The sequence below is a fragment of the Schistocerca americana genome, chromosome 1 (genome assembly GCF_021461395.2).
Source record: "Schistocerca americana isolate TAMUIC-IGC-003095 chromosome 1, iqSchAmer2.1, whole genome shotgun sequence".
Classification (NCBI taxonomy): Eukaryota; Metazoa; Arthropoda; class Insecta; order Orthoptera; family Acrididae; genus Schistocerca; species Schistocerca americana.
Genome location: NC_060119.1, coordinates 253,153,235 through 253,173,684, shown reverse-complemented (window position 1 = coordinate 253,173,684; position 20,450 = coordinate 253,153,235). Strand labels below are relative to the sequence as shown.

Below are 20,450 nucleotides of genomic sequence, written 5' to 3'. Positions count from 1 at the left end.
CACTGAGACCTATTTCAATAGTAGTTCACTTGCAAAATTATGATATATTTAATTTTAACAATTATACAGGGATGAAATCAAAAAATTGTGAGTGCAAAAATTAATTTCTCAGATTATGAAACAGGAAGTGCAACGGCTTTGCAAAGTTCAAGACGATATAACTACACCTACAATAACACTTGATAAATAAATGTAGATTCTGTGTTGTGTGTACTGTACTTTGTATAATTCTCTTTAATGTACAATCTCTAAGTGAGCAGAACATACTTAGACTACTCATGAAAAGAATTTTCCAAATTTTGGAAGAAATGTTACAAAAGATGAACATTATCTTTATTGAAGCTTCTGCCAATGACTGTTATTTCATTTCCTAAAACATTCTCATTAGATCTCATCAAACAAGTGACCTTAGTCCTATTCTGCACAGATCAGTTTCCCCAATAGTCCAACTCTGATAGACAGCCTTTAGTAAGTCGTTATGAGTTTGTAGAAGATTTTCAGAAAACTGTCATCCACACAATCCAGAAGACAGCAAGGCCACATAAGTGTGAGTACTATTGCACAATAAGTCTAATGGCTCACACACTTAAGTTGCTACCAAGAATAATATACAGAAGAAAGGAAAAGAAAGCTGAGGATCTATTAGATGATGATCAGTTAGCCTTTGGAAACGTAAAGACAGCAGAGAGCAGTTCTGATGTTGCAATTCATAATGGAAGCAAGACTTACAAAAAATCAAGATACCTTGGCAGTGTTTGTACACCTAGAAAAAGCATTTGACAATGTAAAATGGTACAATATGTTTGAAATTCTGAGAAAAATACGATTAAGCTGTAAGGAAAGGCAGGCAACATACAATATTTACAATAATAATGCTTGGATTAAAAGAGTATATGACGAGGATGTAATCTTTCATCTCTTCTGTTCAACCTATACATTGAAGAAGCAATGACAGAAATAAAAGAATTGTTCAAGAGTGGGACTGAAATTCAGGGTGGAAGGTTATTAATAATAAGATTCACTGATGCCATTGGTCTTTCAGTGAAAGTGAAGAACAATTACACAATTTGTTGAATGGAATGAACAGTCTAATGAGTACAGAATACAGATTGGGGGTAAACCAAAGAAAAATGAAAGTAGTGAAGAATAGCAGAAGAGATTGGCAATAAATTTAATATCAAGACTGGGCACCATGGATCAGATGAAGCTAATGAATACTGCTACTTTGAACAAAAGTAACATGATGGACAAGGCAAGGAGGACAAAAAAAGCAGGTCAGCATATGCAAAGAGGAAACACCTGGCTAAGAGAAGTCTGCTGACATCAAAAATCAGCATTATTCTAAGGAATAACTTTGTGAGAATGTAAGTTTGGAGCACAGCAATGTACTTAGTGAATCATGGACAGTGAGAAAACTGGAAAAGAAGAAAAATGAAGCCCTTCTGATACAGTGTTGTAAAATGACGCTGAAAACTGGGTGGACTGCTAAGATAAGTAATGAGGAAGTTTTTCAGGGAATGGTGAACAAAGGAACACATGGGAATCACTGAAATGATGCAAGTGGATGACAGAACATGTGTTAAGACATCAGGAAATAACTTCCATGGTACTAGAGGGAGTTGTAGAGGTTATAAACTGTATGGGAAGACAGAAATTGTATTACATGTGATTAATATTTAAGGACATAGGGTGCAAGGTTGTTGATACAGGGGAGGAAGTCATGGTGGGCAGTACCATAACAATCAGAGGACTGATTAAAAAAAAAAACATTATGATATATTATAGGACAATATCTAGATTACCATGTGTATTACCAACAACTTGTCCGCCCTGGTAGCTGAGTGGTCAGCGTGACAGACTGTCAATCCTAAGGGCCCGGGTTCGATTCCCGGCTGGGTCGGAAATTTTCTCCGCTCAGGGACTGGGTGTTGTGTTGTCCTAATCATCAACATTTCATCCCCATCGACGCGCAGGTCGCCGAAGTGGCGTCAAATCGAAAGACCTGCACCAGGCGAACGGTCTACCCGACGGGAGGCCCTAGCCACACGACATTTCCATTTTTACCAACAACTTGCAAATTGCTATTTGCTGGTAGAAGACAATCTTTAGTTCTGGACTGACATTTGTCAATGCAATTGAACAGATCAACCAAATTTATTTATGAGATATATAAATGATGTAGTCCATGGTGTGAAATTTATTATCGCCAACTTGCAATTGGTGACTGAAAATTGGCAGCTGGTGACCCAGGCTACATGTATAATTTATGAACACACTAGGGCTAGGTTCAGAATTGTACAGACAACATAAACTCATACACAGTGGGTGTGCTACGGTACTATACATATGCCATATCAAGTGGTAGCAATGAGAAAGTCCTGATTTGTGAAACAAGAGAGCAGTGCCACCTGTTAAAAAAGGGAGTAGTGTGTGGTATGGTAGTGCTTTGTTGATAAGTTGGCATCCTCTGGTGTTGAAGTTTTATGGTTGTCTATACTGTGTTGTGACTAATCATGTATTATTTCTAATTTTGTGACGAATTAGTTGTTACCATGGAAAGAAGCAAACAAATATACAGTTGTTTCTAACTGCAATACACCAAATGAAACATATGCAGCTGGTGACAAAAATGTGAAGGACATTGTGAATGTTCCGAATCACAGGAAAAACAAACTGTGATTTGTGAGACAGAATCAGCCAGTAGTAATATTAGTCAGCTTCTATCACCTACCTGCTATGCTAAAAGGAAATATGATACTGCCGCACCACTATCCCCAACTAAATGGAAATTTATTAGAGACTGTATGATAATACAACAAAGCTTGCATCTTGCAAATTTTGTGAACAGGTGCAAACTATTAAGCAGAAGTGCATAAAAGGGTTTATGCACCTGTTTACTCAAGAGTAAAATGCACTGTGAAAATGTTGCTTGTGTAAAGGCAAAGGAGTGACCCACAGAAACATCAATTGCCAGCTACATTTGAAGTGGCTCCTACTGTATACATTCCGCGATACAGTGGTGTAGACAATACGAGAGTCCAATGGTTCTGTTCTGCATTGTGTTTATTCTCTGTTTTTGATTATACATTTGTTCTGTATTTTGTCTTGTTTAACAATGAATGTTATGCAGGCTGCATACTTCTGTGTAATGAATTTATATGTTGAAATAAATCTTATCACGAGTTAACCAAATATGATTGGTGCCATCCAAATAATCATGCATAACACCACTTCCACGCCAGCTAGATGCTCCGCACTGCATCGAAACTACAACAGTTATTCTTGCGCCAGCCACATTGGTTTTTCATTCAGTACAAAGATGAATTCCTCGCCAGTGTCTACTGAGCCAGTCTCAAGTAATGGAGAATCGGCAGCATTACGATCAAATCGCTGCCCTTTTTGGCAGCATGACCCCTGGATTTGGTTCGCACAATTAGAGAGCAAATTCATCTTAGCACACATTACAGCAGATGAAACAAAATAAGTTATGCGGGAGCTGTGTTAATAGAAGATCTTGCTGCAGAAGTCCAAGACATTCTCACTACACCTCTGGAAACCGTATGATATGCTGGATACAGAACGCATTGATTACACAGGCCAATGGAAATTTTTTTTTGAAAAACTTTTTTTTTAAATTGATAGCTGATCTTTATAGATTTTACGAGCTGAATCCAAATCTAGTCTTAGCTTTTTTGTATCACCCATAGTTTTCGAGCAATATGCTTTTTATTATATAGTATAAAAATCCTATGCAATACGGTAAACGGTGAAATTAATGAAATGTTTTGTTACAACATAAGCATGATTTGTATTTACAGTAAGCTACTTAAAACAATGACACGTGTTAATAGAGGTTTCACTTGTCAGCTGGAATTGGATTGTATTTTCTTTCTCTTTTTTCTTTGAAGCTTCTTGTGTAGCATTTTCTACGATGAGTCGCTTGCTGAACTTCTCGGTGAAGTGACCAACAGTAGTCCCCCATCGTGTTGGTGTTCCAGCAGCCTTGGTAGCGTTTTTCCATCACTTTAATGTCCTGGTCAAAATGCTCTCCTTGCTCCTCGCTAACATCTCCCATGCTGTCCGGGAAGTAATCAAGGTGACTGTTCAAAAAGTGAACTTTCAGACTCATTAAACACCCTAAACTTCTTTAACACTGTAACTATAACAGAAACATATTCTGGGTCTTTTTCATGTCCTAAGAACTTTGTAACATCTGGCTTGAATGATACCCATGCTTCTTTCTCATTTAAGGTCATTGTGGATTCAAAGTTAACATCAAACATCAATTTTCTAATGTCAGGTCTGACAAATAAGCCTTCTTTTAGTTTAGAAACTTTCGGCAGAGATACTTAAAACATGGTCCATCTTTAGGCAATGCCTTTACAAATTATTTCATTAGGTCTGACTTTATATGTAGAGGCGGTAGGAGTACGTTTTTTGGATCTACAAGGTTTTTGTGTAGAATGTTCTTCTCACCAGATTTTAAAGATTCCCTCACAAGCCAGTTCTTTCCGCACCAGTGTTGATCCCTTGCCCTGCTGTCCCATTCACACAAGAAGCATGGATATTTCGTAAAGACACCTTGCTGACCAAGGAGCATGCATGTTACTTTTAGATCGCCCATATCATCCAACCATGAGCAGAACAGTCTATTTTATTTAGCATTATTTCTAGGTTTTCATAGCTTTCTTTCATATGTACAAAATGTCCAACAGGTTTAGATGCGTACATGTTACCATTGTGTAACAAAACAGCCTTTAAACTAGTTTTGGATGAATCAATAAACAGCCTCTAGTCTTCCTTTTTGTATTCAATACCAAACTCCTTCATCAGACTGGGAATGTCTGAGCAGTATGCTAAATCACCTTCTTGTTGGAAAAACTTGGAAAATTGCTGCTCTCTCTTTCTATACATGTATATTCTGGTTCCAACTGCCAATAAGTTCTTTTCTTTTAATCTAGAGCCAACAATTCGGCTTTTTCTTTCGTTAACCCCAGATCGCTAATCAAATCGTTAAGCTCGGTCTGAGTAAACAATTTGGGCTCTAGACTTTCTGTATTACAATGGAATTCATCATCATTTGGTTCATCTAAATCACATTGTACATCAGAAAATACTTATGTTGGAATAGAATTTAAATCATCTGGTTTCAGGAAGTGGGAAATCTACACTGGTCTATGGCGGACGGAAGGTTAGGGTAGCTTATTACCTTCTTGTTTTTTGAATTATGACCAGTAATATCAACACTGCAAAAGTAGCGATCATCGGAATGATTTCTTGGCTCCCTCCATATCATAGGAACAGCAAATCTAAAGGTTTTTTCTTCCTTTTTGGACCATTTTCTCAGGTCTTCAACACACACATAACATACCATATGTGGCGCCCAAGATTTATCTTGATCACCAAGTTTAGATCCAAAGTATGATACGTAAACCTTTTTCACAAAGTCTGTAATGTTTCTTTTTAACTGTCATCAGAGTTTTTACAACCACGATTAGATTGTACTGAGCACATGTACAGGAAATGAGAAAATGAGGTTAGGTTGACAGTAAACAAAACACCATCTGTTAACACAAAAATAGAATCAACCTCTTTTTGCCAGCAAATGTTTTTCAGCTGCAGCTACCAATGTCATCTACATTCATTAAACCTCCTTTTTAAATTATTTTAACTATATAAAAAGCTGTTAAATTCTTTAAAAAATCACTTAATTTAATTAATTTAACTGTAAATGTGAAGAAATGGTGGGTGATACAGTTTTTTAAGTATTGTATTCGGATTTCCCACACTAAGAAAAAGTTTTTGCATCATTGTGTTATGTGAAGTCCCAGCCAGAAGCTAAACATTTGGAAATGCTTTTATGAACAGAGGAATTAGGTGACAGAAATCCATTGCAACTGCTTTGTTGCCTGTGTACTCTTACGAGTAATACTGCCAGTGACAATGTATTATGCAATGTATGACTATCCCAACTACCAGTGGATGCACAGGAAATTTTAATGGTATGTCCGAGAGATTTGAACGCATTAACACAAACAGCTGATTGGATAGCGGAGATGTATAAGACAACAATTGTCATGATGATGGCTACTGCACAAGATAACACGACCCACGGACATCGTCGTTACTACAGTTTCACATAGCTGAGCTTACAATACAAGTAACCCAGCTACAATAATCACACAAAAGGCAATGCACACATCGATGATCAAGGAGTTGAAATCGTTCCAGCGGAACACAACACATGTTGGTGCCACAGAAAATTTGGGGAAGACGCACAGAAATGTATACTACCACATAAAGTGAATCATGATGCCAATACAGTACCAGCTACAACCACGTCCACTGGTAGCACACAATCTTTGTTTATTACGGACCACAACAGAAAAGTGCAGTATCTGATAGACACCGGAGTGGAAATATCAGTGTATCCCACAACCAAGTTACAATGACAATGCTTTGCTGTATGCTGCAAATGATCAAAGATTATGACATATGGACACATCACTTTTCTACTCAACCTCGGACTGTGTGGTACCTTTGAGTGGTGGTCTATTGTGGCTGATGTATCACACTCCAAACTAGGAGCAGACTTCCTGGCATTCTACAATCTGGTACCCAGCCCACGTCAGCAGCAATTATGTGGTGCAACAACAAACATGACTGCATAAGGTAAGTTGAATTGTACTGCTACTATGACAGTCAGAGTAATTGCTGGCGACTCGAAATGTTCAGACTATTAAAAAGTTTCCCAGAGATCATGAGGCAATCAATAACATTCGCACCTGTCAAGCACTCGAGGATTCATCATATCCTCACTACCTAAGGCCCGCCAACTTATGCATTCCCTGAATGTTTAGCACCAGATAAATTACAAATTGTCAAACAAGATTATGCTTATCCATTACAGGTATTTTATAACCCGTGACTGTTAATTAAATGTAAATCATAAAACAGCAACCAGTCATTTTTTTGAATAGTTGGGCCTATTTATTAGTCCATGAACTGGTTTTCAAATCTTTTCAGGTTCATCTTCAGATGGTTTCCTGGAAGTTACATCACTATTTCTATCATAATATAGAGTGCTAGGTCTCTGACAAAGAGCGAACATGCTGTAACGTATCACCATGAGGATTGTTTATCCATCGATGTGGATGCAAATTTTTTTACTTTTGTACTTACTGCGACAGTATGGGCGGCTTTTTTCTATTAGTATCCATCTGTCTGCTTCCACTTTGATGGCCAGTTGGTGCATCACTTCACACATGTTACACAGATTGTGTAACAGTAACAACAGGCCACCAAAATGGAAGCAGACAGATAGACACTAACAAAACAAAAAAGCCACCCACACTGTCGCAGTAAGTACAAAATTAAAATTTTGCACCCATACAACAGATAAATAATACTCATGGTGATACATTAAAGCATGTTCCATCTTTGTGACAGAGCCAGCACCCAGCATTATGCTAGAAATAGTGATGAAATTTCCAGAAAACCATCTGAAGATGGACCTGAAAAGGTTAAAAAACCAGTTCATGGAGTAATAAAAACTATTCAAAAAAGTGACTGGTTGCAGTTTTATGTATTTATGTACAGTCTTAGACATAAAAACTGACCGCCGGCCGCCCGCCACAGAGAGACTAAGTCCGAGTCGTTCACTTAACGTGGCCAATAAAACTGACCGCCCCTGACAACTCTGTTAGATGCGGAAGTGTTAGGAGGAAGTGTTGTCTACTTCCGAGATGTTCTCCGATTGTGTGAGCCCGTGGTATAGTGGTAATCTTCGTGCATTCTAAGCTTATGGTCGCCTGTTCGCGTCCAACTGTTATCCGGCGCCGCCCATGTGAACGCGGCGCCACGTTGTCAGTGTATATATCAACTGTCATTTTCGAATTTGAAGTTCTAGTTATCATTTTGCAGTTAAGCATTGGATTTTGCATACTTGAAAATCATGAACTACAGTTAAGCATTGTAAAATTGAGTCGCAAGTGGAAAAAGGTGTGACATCTGCAACACAACGTTTACTACAGAAACATAACGACGGCAGTCTATCTTAATAAGGAATTAAGTGTCTCTGAGACGATTGAGCCTATTTTAACACGAATTAGTAGGAGATTCCCGACTTTTGACATAGAAAAGATCTGCATTTATTTCATTTCCTGTACCATTCGTAAGTATTATGAAAATGTGACATTTCATCGATAAAATTATGTATTCACAACAACAAAAAATATGTCGGCAGAAAACAAAAGTGGCATTATGAATTTGGCAGTACCGTAAGGTTTTCGCTCTGACACTAAGAGTTACTGAAAGTAGCAAGTCGAATTTTGCTCGAGCGTTGTCTTAGGATTCCCTTATTGAGTTTTTATCTGCCTGCTTGTAGCTGTGCTACAAAAGAATTTAAAATCTGACTTTCAGCGAGTCTCGAAAGGCGAACGAAAGCAGCTTGCACCTGGTAGGTAAGCATGTTACCTGGGAACTGGTTTTTTCCTGAAGTGGGAAGACATCCTTTTGTGGTTGAATTGTTGGCAAATGTCAGTCAGACGTGTGCCGTTGGTCTAAGCGTTTCGGTGTGCTGAATTTGTACCAATGATTTTTCTACAGGTTTTTTCTGTCCCAAATAGAGAGTTGAAGTCTCCCATTGGTATTTTCACGTCATTTTGGTGAATTTTGCTCATAGTATTTTCGAGTGTGTTCCAGAATTTTTCGACGTTTTCGGTGTTTTTCTTATTTTCGATGTTGGTGGGGACACGTGCATTGATGAGTGTATATTTTTTACTGGAGCTCTGAATGAGCATTGTCATAAGTCGCTTGTTGATGGGCCGGACGCGGTGGCCGAGCGATTTTAGGCGCTTCAGTCCCGAACCGCGCGACTGCTACGGTCGCAGGTTCGAATCCAGCCTCGGGCGTGGATGTGTGCGATGTCCTTAGGTTAGTTAGGTTTAAGTAGTTCTAAGTTCTAGGGGACTGATGACCTCCGCCGTTAAGTCCCATAGTGCTCAGAGCCATTTGAACCTTTTGATTGTTGATGGGTGTGATTTCTTTGACAGACTTGATGATAGATCTGTGTTCGAGAAATGCAGTGCCGAAGATTGGTACGCCTTTCGCTACCTTTTGTTGTATTTTGCTCTTGAAGATGCAAAAAAAAATGGTTCTTGAAGAGCAAGGATGAGAATTTTTTGTCGGTCGATTCCTTTTGTGAGATTATTTAGTTTTCGTGTTTGGATCAATATATCGATGTTTACTTTTAAATGCGTGTTTTTTGCTTGTAGGGAAATTTACCAGAGATCATCGATATTCTCTGCTGTGCTAACCTGGACCCCCCAGAATCCGAAAATCCAACTTCCGCCTGTCGACAGCCGGGTTGTGTACCACCTGGGGTAAAGTTGACTTTGCTTTCATAGTTCATGTTTGCTTGTGTTTCATTGGTTTGGCTTGGGTGATACCAGGACCGGACTGGACCAGAGGGTGTTGAAGCCTTTGAAAGCAAATACCTTCAGCCAAGAACATTGAGCTAACAGACGGTGACCAGAGTAGCGGTGATTTTCACTCAGACGTGTCTGGATTTTGGGTTCAACGGACTGAGTAGCCGTTCAGGATTGTGTTCGTATTTGGTTCACCCCTGTATTTGATTTCCTCGGTACCACCCATATGGGGGAGGGTTTCCCCTATCCGCAACACGCGATTATTATTATTATTGTCATTATGTCATCAGCAAATCCGATATGGTGTATCTTCCCACCACTGAAATAGATATGTATTGTTCGATTCAGTATTTCCATCACATAAATGTGGGTTATAATTACGTTACATTGCTGCTAGTAGACATATTTCTCACTTTTTCTTAGACAGTTGCTACCTGTTACTCCATCATATGAATTTATGTGCGCAGCATTGTTGCAATACAGACGTTCATATTATCCGATTTCTGTAATTTCATTTCGATACCAGATCGTTTTAATCGGATTCAGCCAGGCAGTCTTAATGTGGATATCCGACTACGACTCTCATCATATGATAGACTGGGTAAACCACATTCTTAATCGGACTGTTGAATATAGATCACTTATCTATGACAGGGCCTGAATTCTTAAACACTGTGGAAAATAATAATCCAATGTGCTTATTACAAATACGTTATTTAAATATAAGTATATGAACTAACAAGGTAAGTTTATTTACAGGAGCAGAGCCCCATCCATCATAGCAGAGCAGTGCGAGATTGGTTTCAGGGCCAAGAGAGGATAAAGCTGTTGCCGTTTGTTCCACGATCAACAAACATCAACCAGACAGAGAATATGTGGGCAGAGGTAACAAGGCCATTGCCACGTGGATCTACAAAAGCAAGCGACCTTTGGACAAATTTAGAAAACATATGTTGGGAAGTAAACCATCACGCTACACTGTCGACGACTTAATGAAATCAATTCCCCTACGCCTTCGAGAAATCTTACGTAATGATCGTGGGTGGGTTGGTTACTAAAAGTATAAAAAAATGATCAAATGTGTGTGTGAAATCTTATGGGAGTTAACTGCTAAGGTCATCAGTACCTAAGCTTACACACTACTTAACCTAAATTATCCTAAGGACAAACACACACACAGCCATGCCCGAGGGAGGACTCCAACATCCGCCGGGATCAGCCACGCAGCCCATGACTGCAGCGCCCAAGACCGCTCGCCTAATCCCGCGCGGCTACTAAAAGTATACTCGTCCACAAAACCCATGTGGACAATTATCTGATAATCGGTCAAGCTTAGCTTTGTCGCAGCTCTTTAGCATACAAATCCATTTACTTTCAGGCTCCTCCTTACAATTCTTGCATTGCAAGGTAATTGAAAAAAACTCATCCACTCGACGCTAGCTGAGTGGTGCATGTGTTGCTCAACACACAGTAGTTGTCACCCTCACTGGAATCACTGACTGTGTGTATGTGTGTGTGTGTGTGTGTGTGTGTGTGTGTGTGTGTGTGTGTTTGTTTTCGTGTTCACCCACAATCTGAATCAATACTATTAACATAGCAACCAACAATAAATATTGCATAAAATATGACTGTAAAGTATTTTAATGCGATGGGAAGTTACAAACTGAATTATCACCCAACCCACGTCCTGCATATTACGTTAAGTAAGATGTATTAACTCCATAGTATCGTTAGCAGAGACAGTGCGCTCTTGTTGTCGAGGCTCGCGACAAGCGCAGCGATCAGCAGTGCCCAATGACGCCGCGATTTGTTCATGTTGGCTGAACGTGGACACTGCAGCAGACGCTTCGCCATAAACAGCAAGAAATCACCTTGGCTCTGACTGCAGTGAGCGGATATCACTGCCTGCGTGTTCTTATAGTAACCAACGTGAGACTCTACTCACAGGTGCCAAGGAGCAATTGCAACGGGTATCATGTCATTAGTCATCAGAACATTAACCAGTGATGAAATGTCCACTCTATTTGAATCCCAAGAAAATAGGAACCTTCTCACAAAGGAATGTGAGGTGATATCAAAATTTATCCAACATACAAAAGTTAACTGCAGGGCTTTCATATATGCAGTAGTAGCACACAAGGAAATATTATGTCTTGGAAGCGTATATTTCATTTCCTCTTCTCATATTAACGCCCTTGCTTTAGAATGAAGTGAGAAAATAAACACGAAAAACATAAGTTCCTGAAAAGCATATAAGTCATTTCCTCTTCTCATATCATAACTTTTGTTTTAGTATGAGGTAAAAAAATAAAGTTTAGGGTTCTGAAACATAATGTGACACCAGTTTCTTATCGTAGGCGCTATCGGAAACGCAAAAAGCAGGGAGCTGTCCATTCTTTTGTCCAAAAGTCTGTTTCCTTTCATGCATTACTCACGCTAGGAGATTCTTATTTAAGGACATGTGGGCATCAAGTTCTTCACCAGAACAAGCCTTATGTTATTGTGCTAATTACGGTATGGAAAAAATGTAACAAAGACGAGTTCCCCTAGAGCAGTGAGGATATTTGCACATGTCTGTAATCAGCGATGACTGCCAGCTGCCACAACACTTCACAGAATCCTTGCGGCAGGCAACACAACTGTACGTGCACTTCAGACTTCATTCAGTAAGACGTCAGGAGATGGATGGAAACGTCAAATTAACGTTGCTTTCAGAGTCGTATTCAATCCAGAATGAGGTGTTATTAAGATAGTTGAACGTTCTAGCAATTACACTTCTATAATTCCCATATGAGTATTCCGATATCCAAAAGAACCCGTTGGTGTGAAACCATCTGGAACTGCATTAACATCAAACTGCAAGAACTTGAGACAATACGTGGACTCTTCTCTTCGCTAGGTGACCTATTACTGATATTTAGAATCCTCTCCGTCCTAGGCGTAATGGAAATGGAACTTCAGAGGCGCTTTCCGCTATTCTTGACAAACACGGGAAACTTGTAATCACTGCGAGTTACAACTGCGTGATGATAACGGTTCAGGTTGTCAGTAGTTGTGGTGGTGTTATGCTGTCAAACTGCTTACAGCAACGTTAATGGTGGCGCACATAATTTAGCGCTGACTACCTTCTTAAGTAAAGATAGTGTTGTGGCGTCGTCGCTTGTCTTTATTTGGCCTTAGCTTGAGTAATCCGATTTAACGAACATAGTACTACATTCGCGGGTTGCTAATGATACAGTATGACTACAGAGATCATCGTGCGAGTACTACATTAATTCTCCAATGAATTGCTTAAAAGATGTTACCCTCAGCTATGCAGCTGGAATGACTCATTACACAGGTCCTCTATGTGGCACTTGGTTGAGTGATCAGTTCGCTGCAATCCTGCTTCTACTGTTTGTAAATACTTGTATACTTCAAAAATGGTTCATATGGCTCTGAGCGCTATGGGACTTAACGTCTGAGGTCATCAGTCCGCTAGAACTTAGAACTACTTAAACTTAACTAACCTACGGACGTCAGACACATCCATGCCCGAGACTGGAGTCGAACCTCAGACCGTAGCTGTCGTGTGGTTCCAGACTGTAGCGCCTAGAACCGATCGGCCACACTGGCCGGCATACTTGTATACTGACCATTCGTTACTTGACTAAATATGAACTACAATCTAATTCGCCTCGTATATGACATGGGTTAGCGCCGGCACAAAGGTATGACTAAGGATTGGATGCCGTTGGAGTCCCGTTATTTTGATGGCAAGACAAATGTTCGCAAATCACCTCTATTGCCTGAAAAAACAATTGCATCTTAAATATCAAAGGACCGACGTCCACACTGTCACAGCGCGTTGAAATACAGCAACGAAGGCAGATGAAAATTTGTGACAGACTAAGCTTCGAACCTAGACCTCCTGCTTACTAGACAGACGTGGTGACCACTGCACTATTATTTTTTTAAGAAGTTTGAGAAGACTTTCAGCACCAGGTAGACGGAGGCAAAGAGGGCAGGGGTCGAAAATCCGAGGCCTGGCCACAATGCCTGCCCCATACCTGTCACTGAGCAGCTGCATTATTCACATGTATTCCATGTTTGCACTCATATATTCCTTTAAATTGTGGATCAAAATGGAAGCAGTAATTAAGGTAAAATAAATTACAGATTGTCGCCTCCAATGGTGTACGTTCCTTGTGGAACATAACTTATAACAGTGAACAGGGTGACGGAAAAATAAATAACAAACATTCATTCAGAATTATATTCACAATTTAAGTTATTATGCACTGGATGCATATGAGGTCTGTAAGGAAGCCATATATTTTTCAACAAACGGAAGAAGTTTCGGAGCCGGAGGGGTTTTGCCAAATTAGAAGAGTTCTGATTTTAGAACCAACGTAAGAGAATATTCCATGAATAAAAAAAAGTGAAAGAATAGTATTCTGCTTCTAACCAATAAAACTGTCCACCTCTTTGTAGCCCACATAAAGCAAGAGATTAAAAAACTTTAAACCATTCGTTATATTTGTTATTCTTCTTCAGCTTAAAATGTTCTTCTGCAATATAAAATATGCACTCTTCTAAGTTCTAAGTTTTGTTTATTACGACGTAAAACACAAACTGTCCCAGAAGCCACGAATAACTGTTATTCTTTGCGTACGGGTAACATTTCCAGTCGGGTTGTAAAGCTTCAGTTATCGGTATATGACTTTCTGCGGTTCTGTTGATAGTGCTAATTTCTTCCTAGTCCAATTCCAAATTCTGATTCTATTTTCACATAAGGAGGTGTGCGCTATAGTTTCTACAAGCCCACATTTGTCGCAGTATGGGGATGGTCTCAATTTGATTTTTCATCATCGTTCCGCTGTGGGTATGGCTTCGTTTACAACGTCGCACCATACGGCACTGACTCTAGTTGGTATAATTTTATTGTTGATATTTTTCCAGACGTTCCTCCAGTTTTTTGTAGGTTAATTTACCGGAATTGGTTTGTGAAGACGATGTCTGGTAACGTAATCGTAGACTGTTCTAGTGTTGGTTTGTGCTGGTGGAAGTCTTATACAGCTGCAATCGCCATAGTACTTTCGGACGTAATGTAGGCTGGTGTGCTACATTAACAGGAGCGTTCCTATCCCCAGGATCTAACGAGAGGAACAGAAGTTTCGTGATGCCTGTCTTAGTGGCGTGTATTAGTTTAAAAGCGTGGCTTTAAGTCCAAGTCCTTTGTTTTGCCTCTGCAAAGTCGCCGTCTGGAAGGATACTTTGAAGATATTTTGTTTCCGCGTATATCAACACGCTGCAGCTAGTATTTTATGTGCGTTGATCTGCGGTATCGGTAAGTAAGCTGCGACATCATATATTTTGCTACGTATGTATGTATTTATAAACTGAACTTTCTGCAGTCAGTCTAACGATCGCATGCCATGGTCCTTCAACAAGTTTCCGATGTCAAATGGTTCAAATGGCTCTGAGCACTATGGGACTTAACATCTGTGGCCATCAGTCCCCTAGAACTTAGAACTACTTAAACCTAACTAACCTAAGGACATCACACACATCCATGCCCGAGGCAGGATTCGAACCTGCGACCGTAGCAGTCGCGCGTTGCCGGACTGAGCGCCTGAACCGCTAGACCACCGCGGCCGGCTTCCGATGTCATTAAGTTTCCGCTCCCAGTTGTTCGCGGCCATGCACTTGGGATTCGCCCTTAATCACAATCCGAGTTGGAGTCTCTCTTCAGTTACATCTAACCAGTGCGCACCTATTGCACTATTTTAAGAACCGATATGCAGTATTTTGGATTTAAAATTTTGTAAATTTGTGATAATAACTTAAGAGACCAAGCCCCCTGGCCATTATTCCACTCGCTCGCCCCCACACTCTATTCCCGCGTGGGTTCGGGCGATGTCGTGCGTCTAGCAGTGAAAACTTTAGATGAGCCGCCGAGACCCAAATAATTATACAGGATGTTACAGAAGGAATAGTAAATACTGTAGGAGGTGGTAGTATAGACAAATTGCAGAAGAAATGCCATATTACATGTGTCCAATTTTTATTTCGTACATACAGCTGGGTTCAATCCATTTCCGTTTCGTATGTTGGTCCTTACAGGACTTAGTTGTCTACACTTCCTTTAAAATGACTTCCAGCGTTATTGGAAGAGGTTTATTTGGCCCCAGGAATGCCTATGTTCCTTCAGCATGACGGGGCTCCTGCAAATTCTAGTCGTCGGGTGACACATTATCCAAATCCAACATTTTCTGGAAGATGGATCATTAGATATGGGCACTTTTCTTGGCCTTCAAGGTCCCTGGACGTTCTGTCTTTGGATTTTTGCCTGCGGGGATGGTTAAAGGCGAAGTCTACAAAGAAAAAGTAAACCCAAGAGCCGATGATGGTTCGGATTATGAATATTGCAGCCCTCATATAAGAACGCAAAGACGACCTCAGAAGAGCTACACTTGGTGTTATCAAGAGAAGTCAAATGTGCATTGAAGTTGGTGGGGGAATTTTTGAAAATCAACTTTGGACGTCCTCATTTGCCTTTGATTTGAGTTTGTTAGGGTTACGTACTAACAGCTGTATCTCCGTCTTCAATAAAAAGTGGACGCATTTATATGGAATTTTTTTATGCAATTCGTCTGTAGTACCACCTGCTAAAATATCTACTATTCCTCCTGAAACACCCTGTATATGGACATATGTGTGGTGTCTGTTCTTTCGGACATGTCCGAAAGAAAATGCTTCATGGCATTTTGCAACTACCTTCGCTCTAGTTGTACGGGCTGACAGAGATTTCAGAGCTGCTTGGCTGTCTGAATAAAAGTAGATGCTACGATTTTTGTAGGGTCTACTCTAATTCTCCTCCGTGCATATCTGATAGAAGATGTCATGTAATATTGTGGCTATCTTCCCTAAAGAGATTCTAGGCAGTACACCAGACCCAGTACTTTCATCTGTTTTCGACCAGGCAGTAAACCACTATGTTATGTCTCCTGCATGGTGTGGTGGTTCGTTCTTCCAATTCTCCCTGCTTCCAACTGTTACATGGCGAGGTTTATTGAAACAGCTAGAAGTTATTGTATAGTTAGTCGGCATTTCCCGAGCCATCGCCATATTGATTTGGGATTCCGTATATTCTAACTATATCCAGCTATTTCCAATTTTTTAGCCTTTATGTCCCTGTCGCTGCCTCCATTTTAAGCCACAGGTTAAGGCGGGCATGTCTAGCGTCATATCAATCCCAAGAGTGGATGTACTGCTAATTCCATCCGTTTGTGAAAGCAGATCAGTCTCTGCACTTTGCCAGACTCCCTAGCAGCCACCTTCTGTTCGACTTTGTTCATATTATAGGCCTATAAATTATCAATGGTCTTTTTGCAGAGGTGTATATCCAGTAAGTACTGGGTTTAGACCCCAGTTTACCCTACAGCAGCTTCTAGTGCTTATAAGATAGTCTTTCGCAGTGGAACACATTCTTTATGTGCGGTGTTCATAATATTTTTCCATCCAGGGCTACCTCTAGATACACTACAAACCAGCTATATGTATGTTCAATAAAAATTGGACACATGTTATATGTCATTGTTTCTGCAATTTGTCTATACTACCGTCTCCTACAATATTTACTATTTCTCCTGAAACATCCTGTATAATTATTTGGGTCTCGAAGGGTCACCTAAAGCTTTCAGTGCTAGACGTACGACATAGTCCAAACCCTCGCGGGAATACAGTGTGGCCGCGAGCGAGTGGAATAATTAAAGGGGGGGGGGGGGGGGGGGGGGGAGGGGCGGGGGGGTACCGCGCATGTGGTATGCGGCAAAGATGGGAATTCGCGTCTGATGAGGAGCGTGTGTAGATAGGTGCTGCAGAGAGGTTGGTTGCTGTGTCCCGACAGTGCCCACCGTCGGAGCTTCGAATCCTCCCTCCAGCATGGATGTGTGTGTTGTCCATAGTTTAAGTTAGATTAAGTAGTGTGTAAGCTTAGGGACCGATGACCTACGCAACTTGGTCCCATAAGTTCTTACCACAAATTTACAAAATTTTAAATCCAGAATACTGCATCTCGGTTCCTACAATAGTGCAATAGGTGCGCACTGGTTAGATGTAACTGATGAGAGTCTCCATCTCGGATTGTGGTTAAGGGCGAATCCCAAGCGCATGGCCACGAACAATTGGGAACGGAAACTTAATGTCATCGGAACCTTGTTGATGGCCCATGACCTACGATCGTTAAACTGACTTCAGAAAGTTCAGTTTATGAATACATACATACTTAGCAAAATTTATCATGTCGCTGCAGTCTTACCGATACTATAGGTCGCTGCACACAAAATATTAGCTGTAGCCTCTTGGTATGTGTGGAAACAAAATATCTTCAAAGTATTCTCCCACACGGCGACTTTGCAGAGGCAAAACAAAGGACTTGGAATTAAAGACGTGCTTTTAAACTAATACATGCCACTAAGAAAAGCATCACGAAACTTCTGTACCTCTCGTTAGATCCTGGGGATAGGAACGCTCCTGTTAATGTAGCACGCCAGCCTACATTACGTCCGAAAGTACTATGGCGATTGCAGCTGTATAAGACTTCCACCAGCACAAACCAACACTAGAACAGTCTACGATTACATTACCAGACATCGTCTACACAAACCAATTCCGGTAAATTAACCTACAAAAAACTGGAGGAACGTCTGGAAAAATATCAACAATAAAATTATACCAACTAGAGTCAGTGCCGTATGGTGCGACGTTTAAACGAAGCCATACCCACAGCGGAACGATGAAAAATCAAATTGAGACCATCCCCATACTGCGACAAATGTGGGCTTGTAGAAACTATAGCGCACACCTCCTTATGTGAAAATAGAATCAGAATTTGGAATTGGACTAGGAAGAAATTAGCACTATCAACAGAACCGCAGAAAGTCATATACCGATGGTTTAAAGTTTTTTAATCTATTGCTTTATGTGGGCTACAAAGAGGTGGACAGTTTTATTGGTTAGAAGCAGAATACTATTCTTTCACTTTTTTTTTATTCCTGGAATATTCTCTTACGCTGGTTCTAAAATCAGAACTGTTCTAATTTGGCAAAACCCCTCCGGCTCCGAAACTTCTTCCGTTTGTTGAAAAATATATGGCTTCCATACAGACCTCATATGCATCCAGTGCATAATAACTTAAATTGTGAATATAATTCTGAATGAATGTTTGTTATTTATTTTTCCGTCACCCTGTTCACTGTTATAAGTTATGTTCCACAAGGAACGTACACCATTGGAGGCGACAATCTGTAATTTATTTTACCTTAATTACTACTTCCATTTTGATCTACAATTTAAAGGAATATATGAGTGCAAACATGGAATACATGTGAATAATGCAGCTGCTCAGTGACAGGTATGGGGCAGGCATTGTGGCCAGGCCTCGGATTTTCGACCCCTGCCCTCTTTGCCTCCGTCTACCTGGTGCTGAAAGTCTTCTCAAACTTTAAAAAAAAATAATAGTGCAATGGTCATCACGTCTGTCTAGTAAGCAGGAGGTCTAGGTTCGAAGCTCACTCGGTCACAAATTTTCATCTGCCTTCGTTGCCGTATTTCAACGCGCTGCGACAGTGTGGACGTCGGACCTTTGTTATTTAAGATGCAATAGAGGTGATTTGCGAACATTTGTCTTGCCATCAAAATAACGGGACTCCAACGGCATCCAATCCTTAGTCATACCTTTGTGCCGGCGCTAACCCATGTCATATACATGCGAATTAGATTGTAGTTCATATTTAGTCAAGTAACGAATGGTCAGTATACAAGTATGCCGGCCACGGTGGCCGAGCGGTTCTAGGCGCTACAGTCTGGAACCACACGACAGCTACGGTCTGAGGTTCGACTCCAGTCTCGGGCATGGATGTGTCTGACGTCCGTAGGTTAGTTAAGTTTAAGTAGTTCTAAGTTCTAGCGGACTGATGACCTCAGACGTTAAGTCCCATAGCGCTCAGAGCCATATGAACCATTTTTGAAGTATACAAGTATTTACAAACAGTAGAAGCAGGATTGCAGCGAACTGATCACTCAACCAAGTGCCACATAGAGGACCTGTGTAATGAGTCATTCCAGCTGCATAGCTGAGGGTAACATCTTTTAAGCAATTCATTGGAGAATTAATGTAGTACTCGCACGATGATCTCTGTAGTCATACTGTATCATTAGCAACCCGCGAATGTAGTACTATGTTCGTTAAATCGGATTACTCAAGCTAAGGCCAAATAAAGACAAGCGACGACGCCACAACACTATCTTTACTTAAGAAGGTAGTCAGCGCTAAATTATGTGCGCCACCATTAACGTTGCTGTAAGCAGTTTGACAGCATAACACCACCACAACTACTGACAACCTGAACCGTTATCATCACGCAGTTGTAACTCGCAGTGATTACAAGTTTCCCGTGTTTGTCAAGAATAGCGGAAAGCGCCTCTGAAGTTCCATTTCCATTACGCCTAGGACGGAGAGGATTCTAAATATCAGTAATAGGTCACCTAGCGAAGAGAAGAGTCCACGTATTGTCTCAAGTTCTTGCAGTTTGATGTTAATGCAGTTCCAGATGGTTTCACACCAACGGGTTCTTTTGGATATCGGAATACTCATATGGGAATTATAGAAGTGTAATTGCTAGAACGTTCAACTATCTTAATAACACCTCATTCTGGATTGAATACGACTCTGAAAGCAACGTTAATTTGACGTTTCCATCCATCTCCTGACGTCTTACTGAATGAAGTCTGAAGTGCACGTACAGTTGTGTTGCCTGCCGCAAGGATTCTGTGAAGTGTTGTGGCAGCTGGCAGTCATCGCTGATTACAGACATGTGCAAATATCCTCACTGCTCTAGGGGAACTCGTCTTTGTTACATTTTTTCCATACCGTAATTAGCACAATAACATAAGGCTTGTTCTGGTGAAGAACTTGATGCCCACATGTCCTTAAATAAGAATCTCCTAGCGTGAGTAATGCATGAAAGGAAACAGACT

General features: G+C 40.5%; 1 protein-coding gene across 1 annotated transcript in view; it reads right to left on the bottom strand.

Moving 5' to 3' along the window:
• Nucleotides 1-20,450, bottom strand: part of LOC124556865 — a 169,316-nt gene that overhangs the window by 3,442 nt on the left and 145,424 nt on the right. The window lies entirely within an intron of this gene.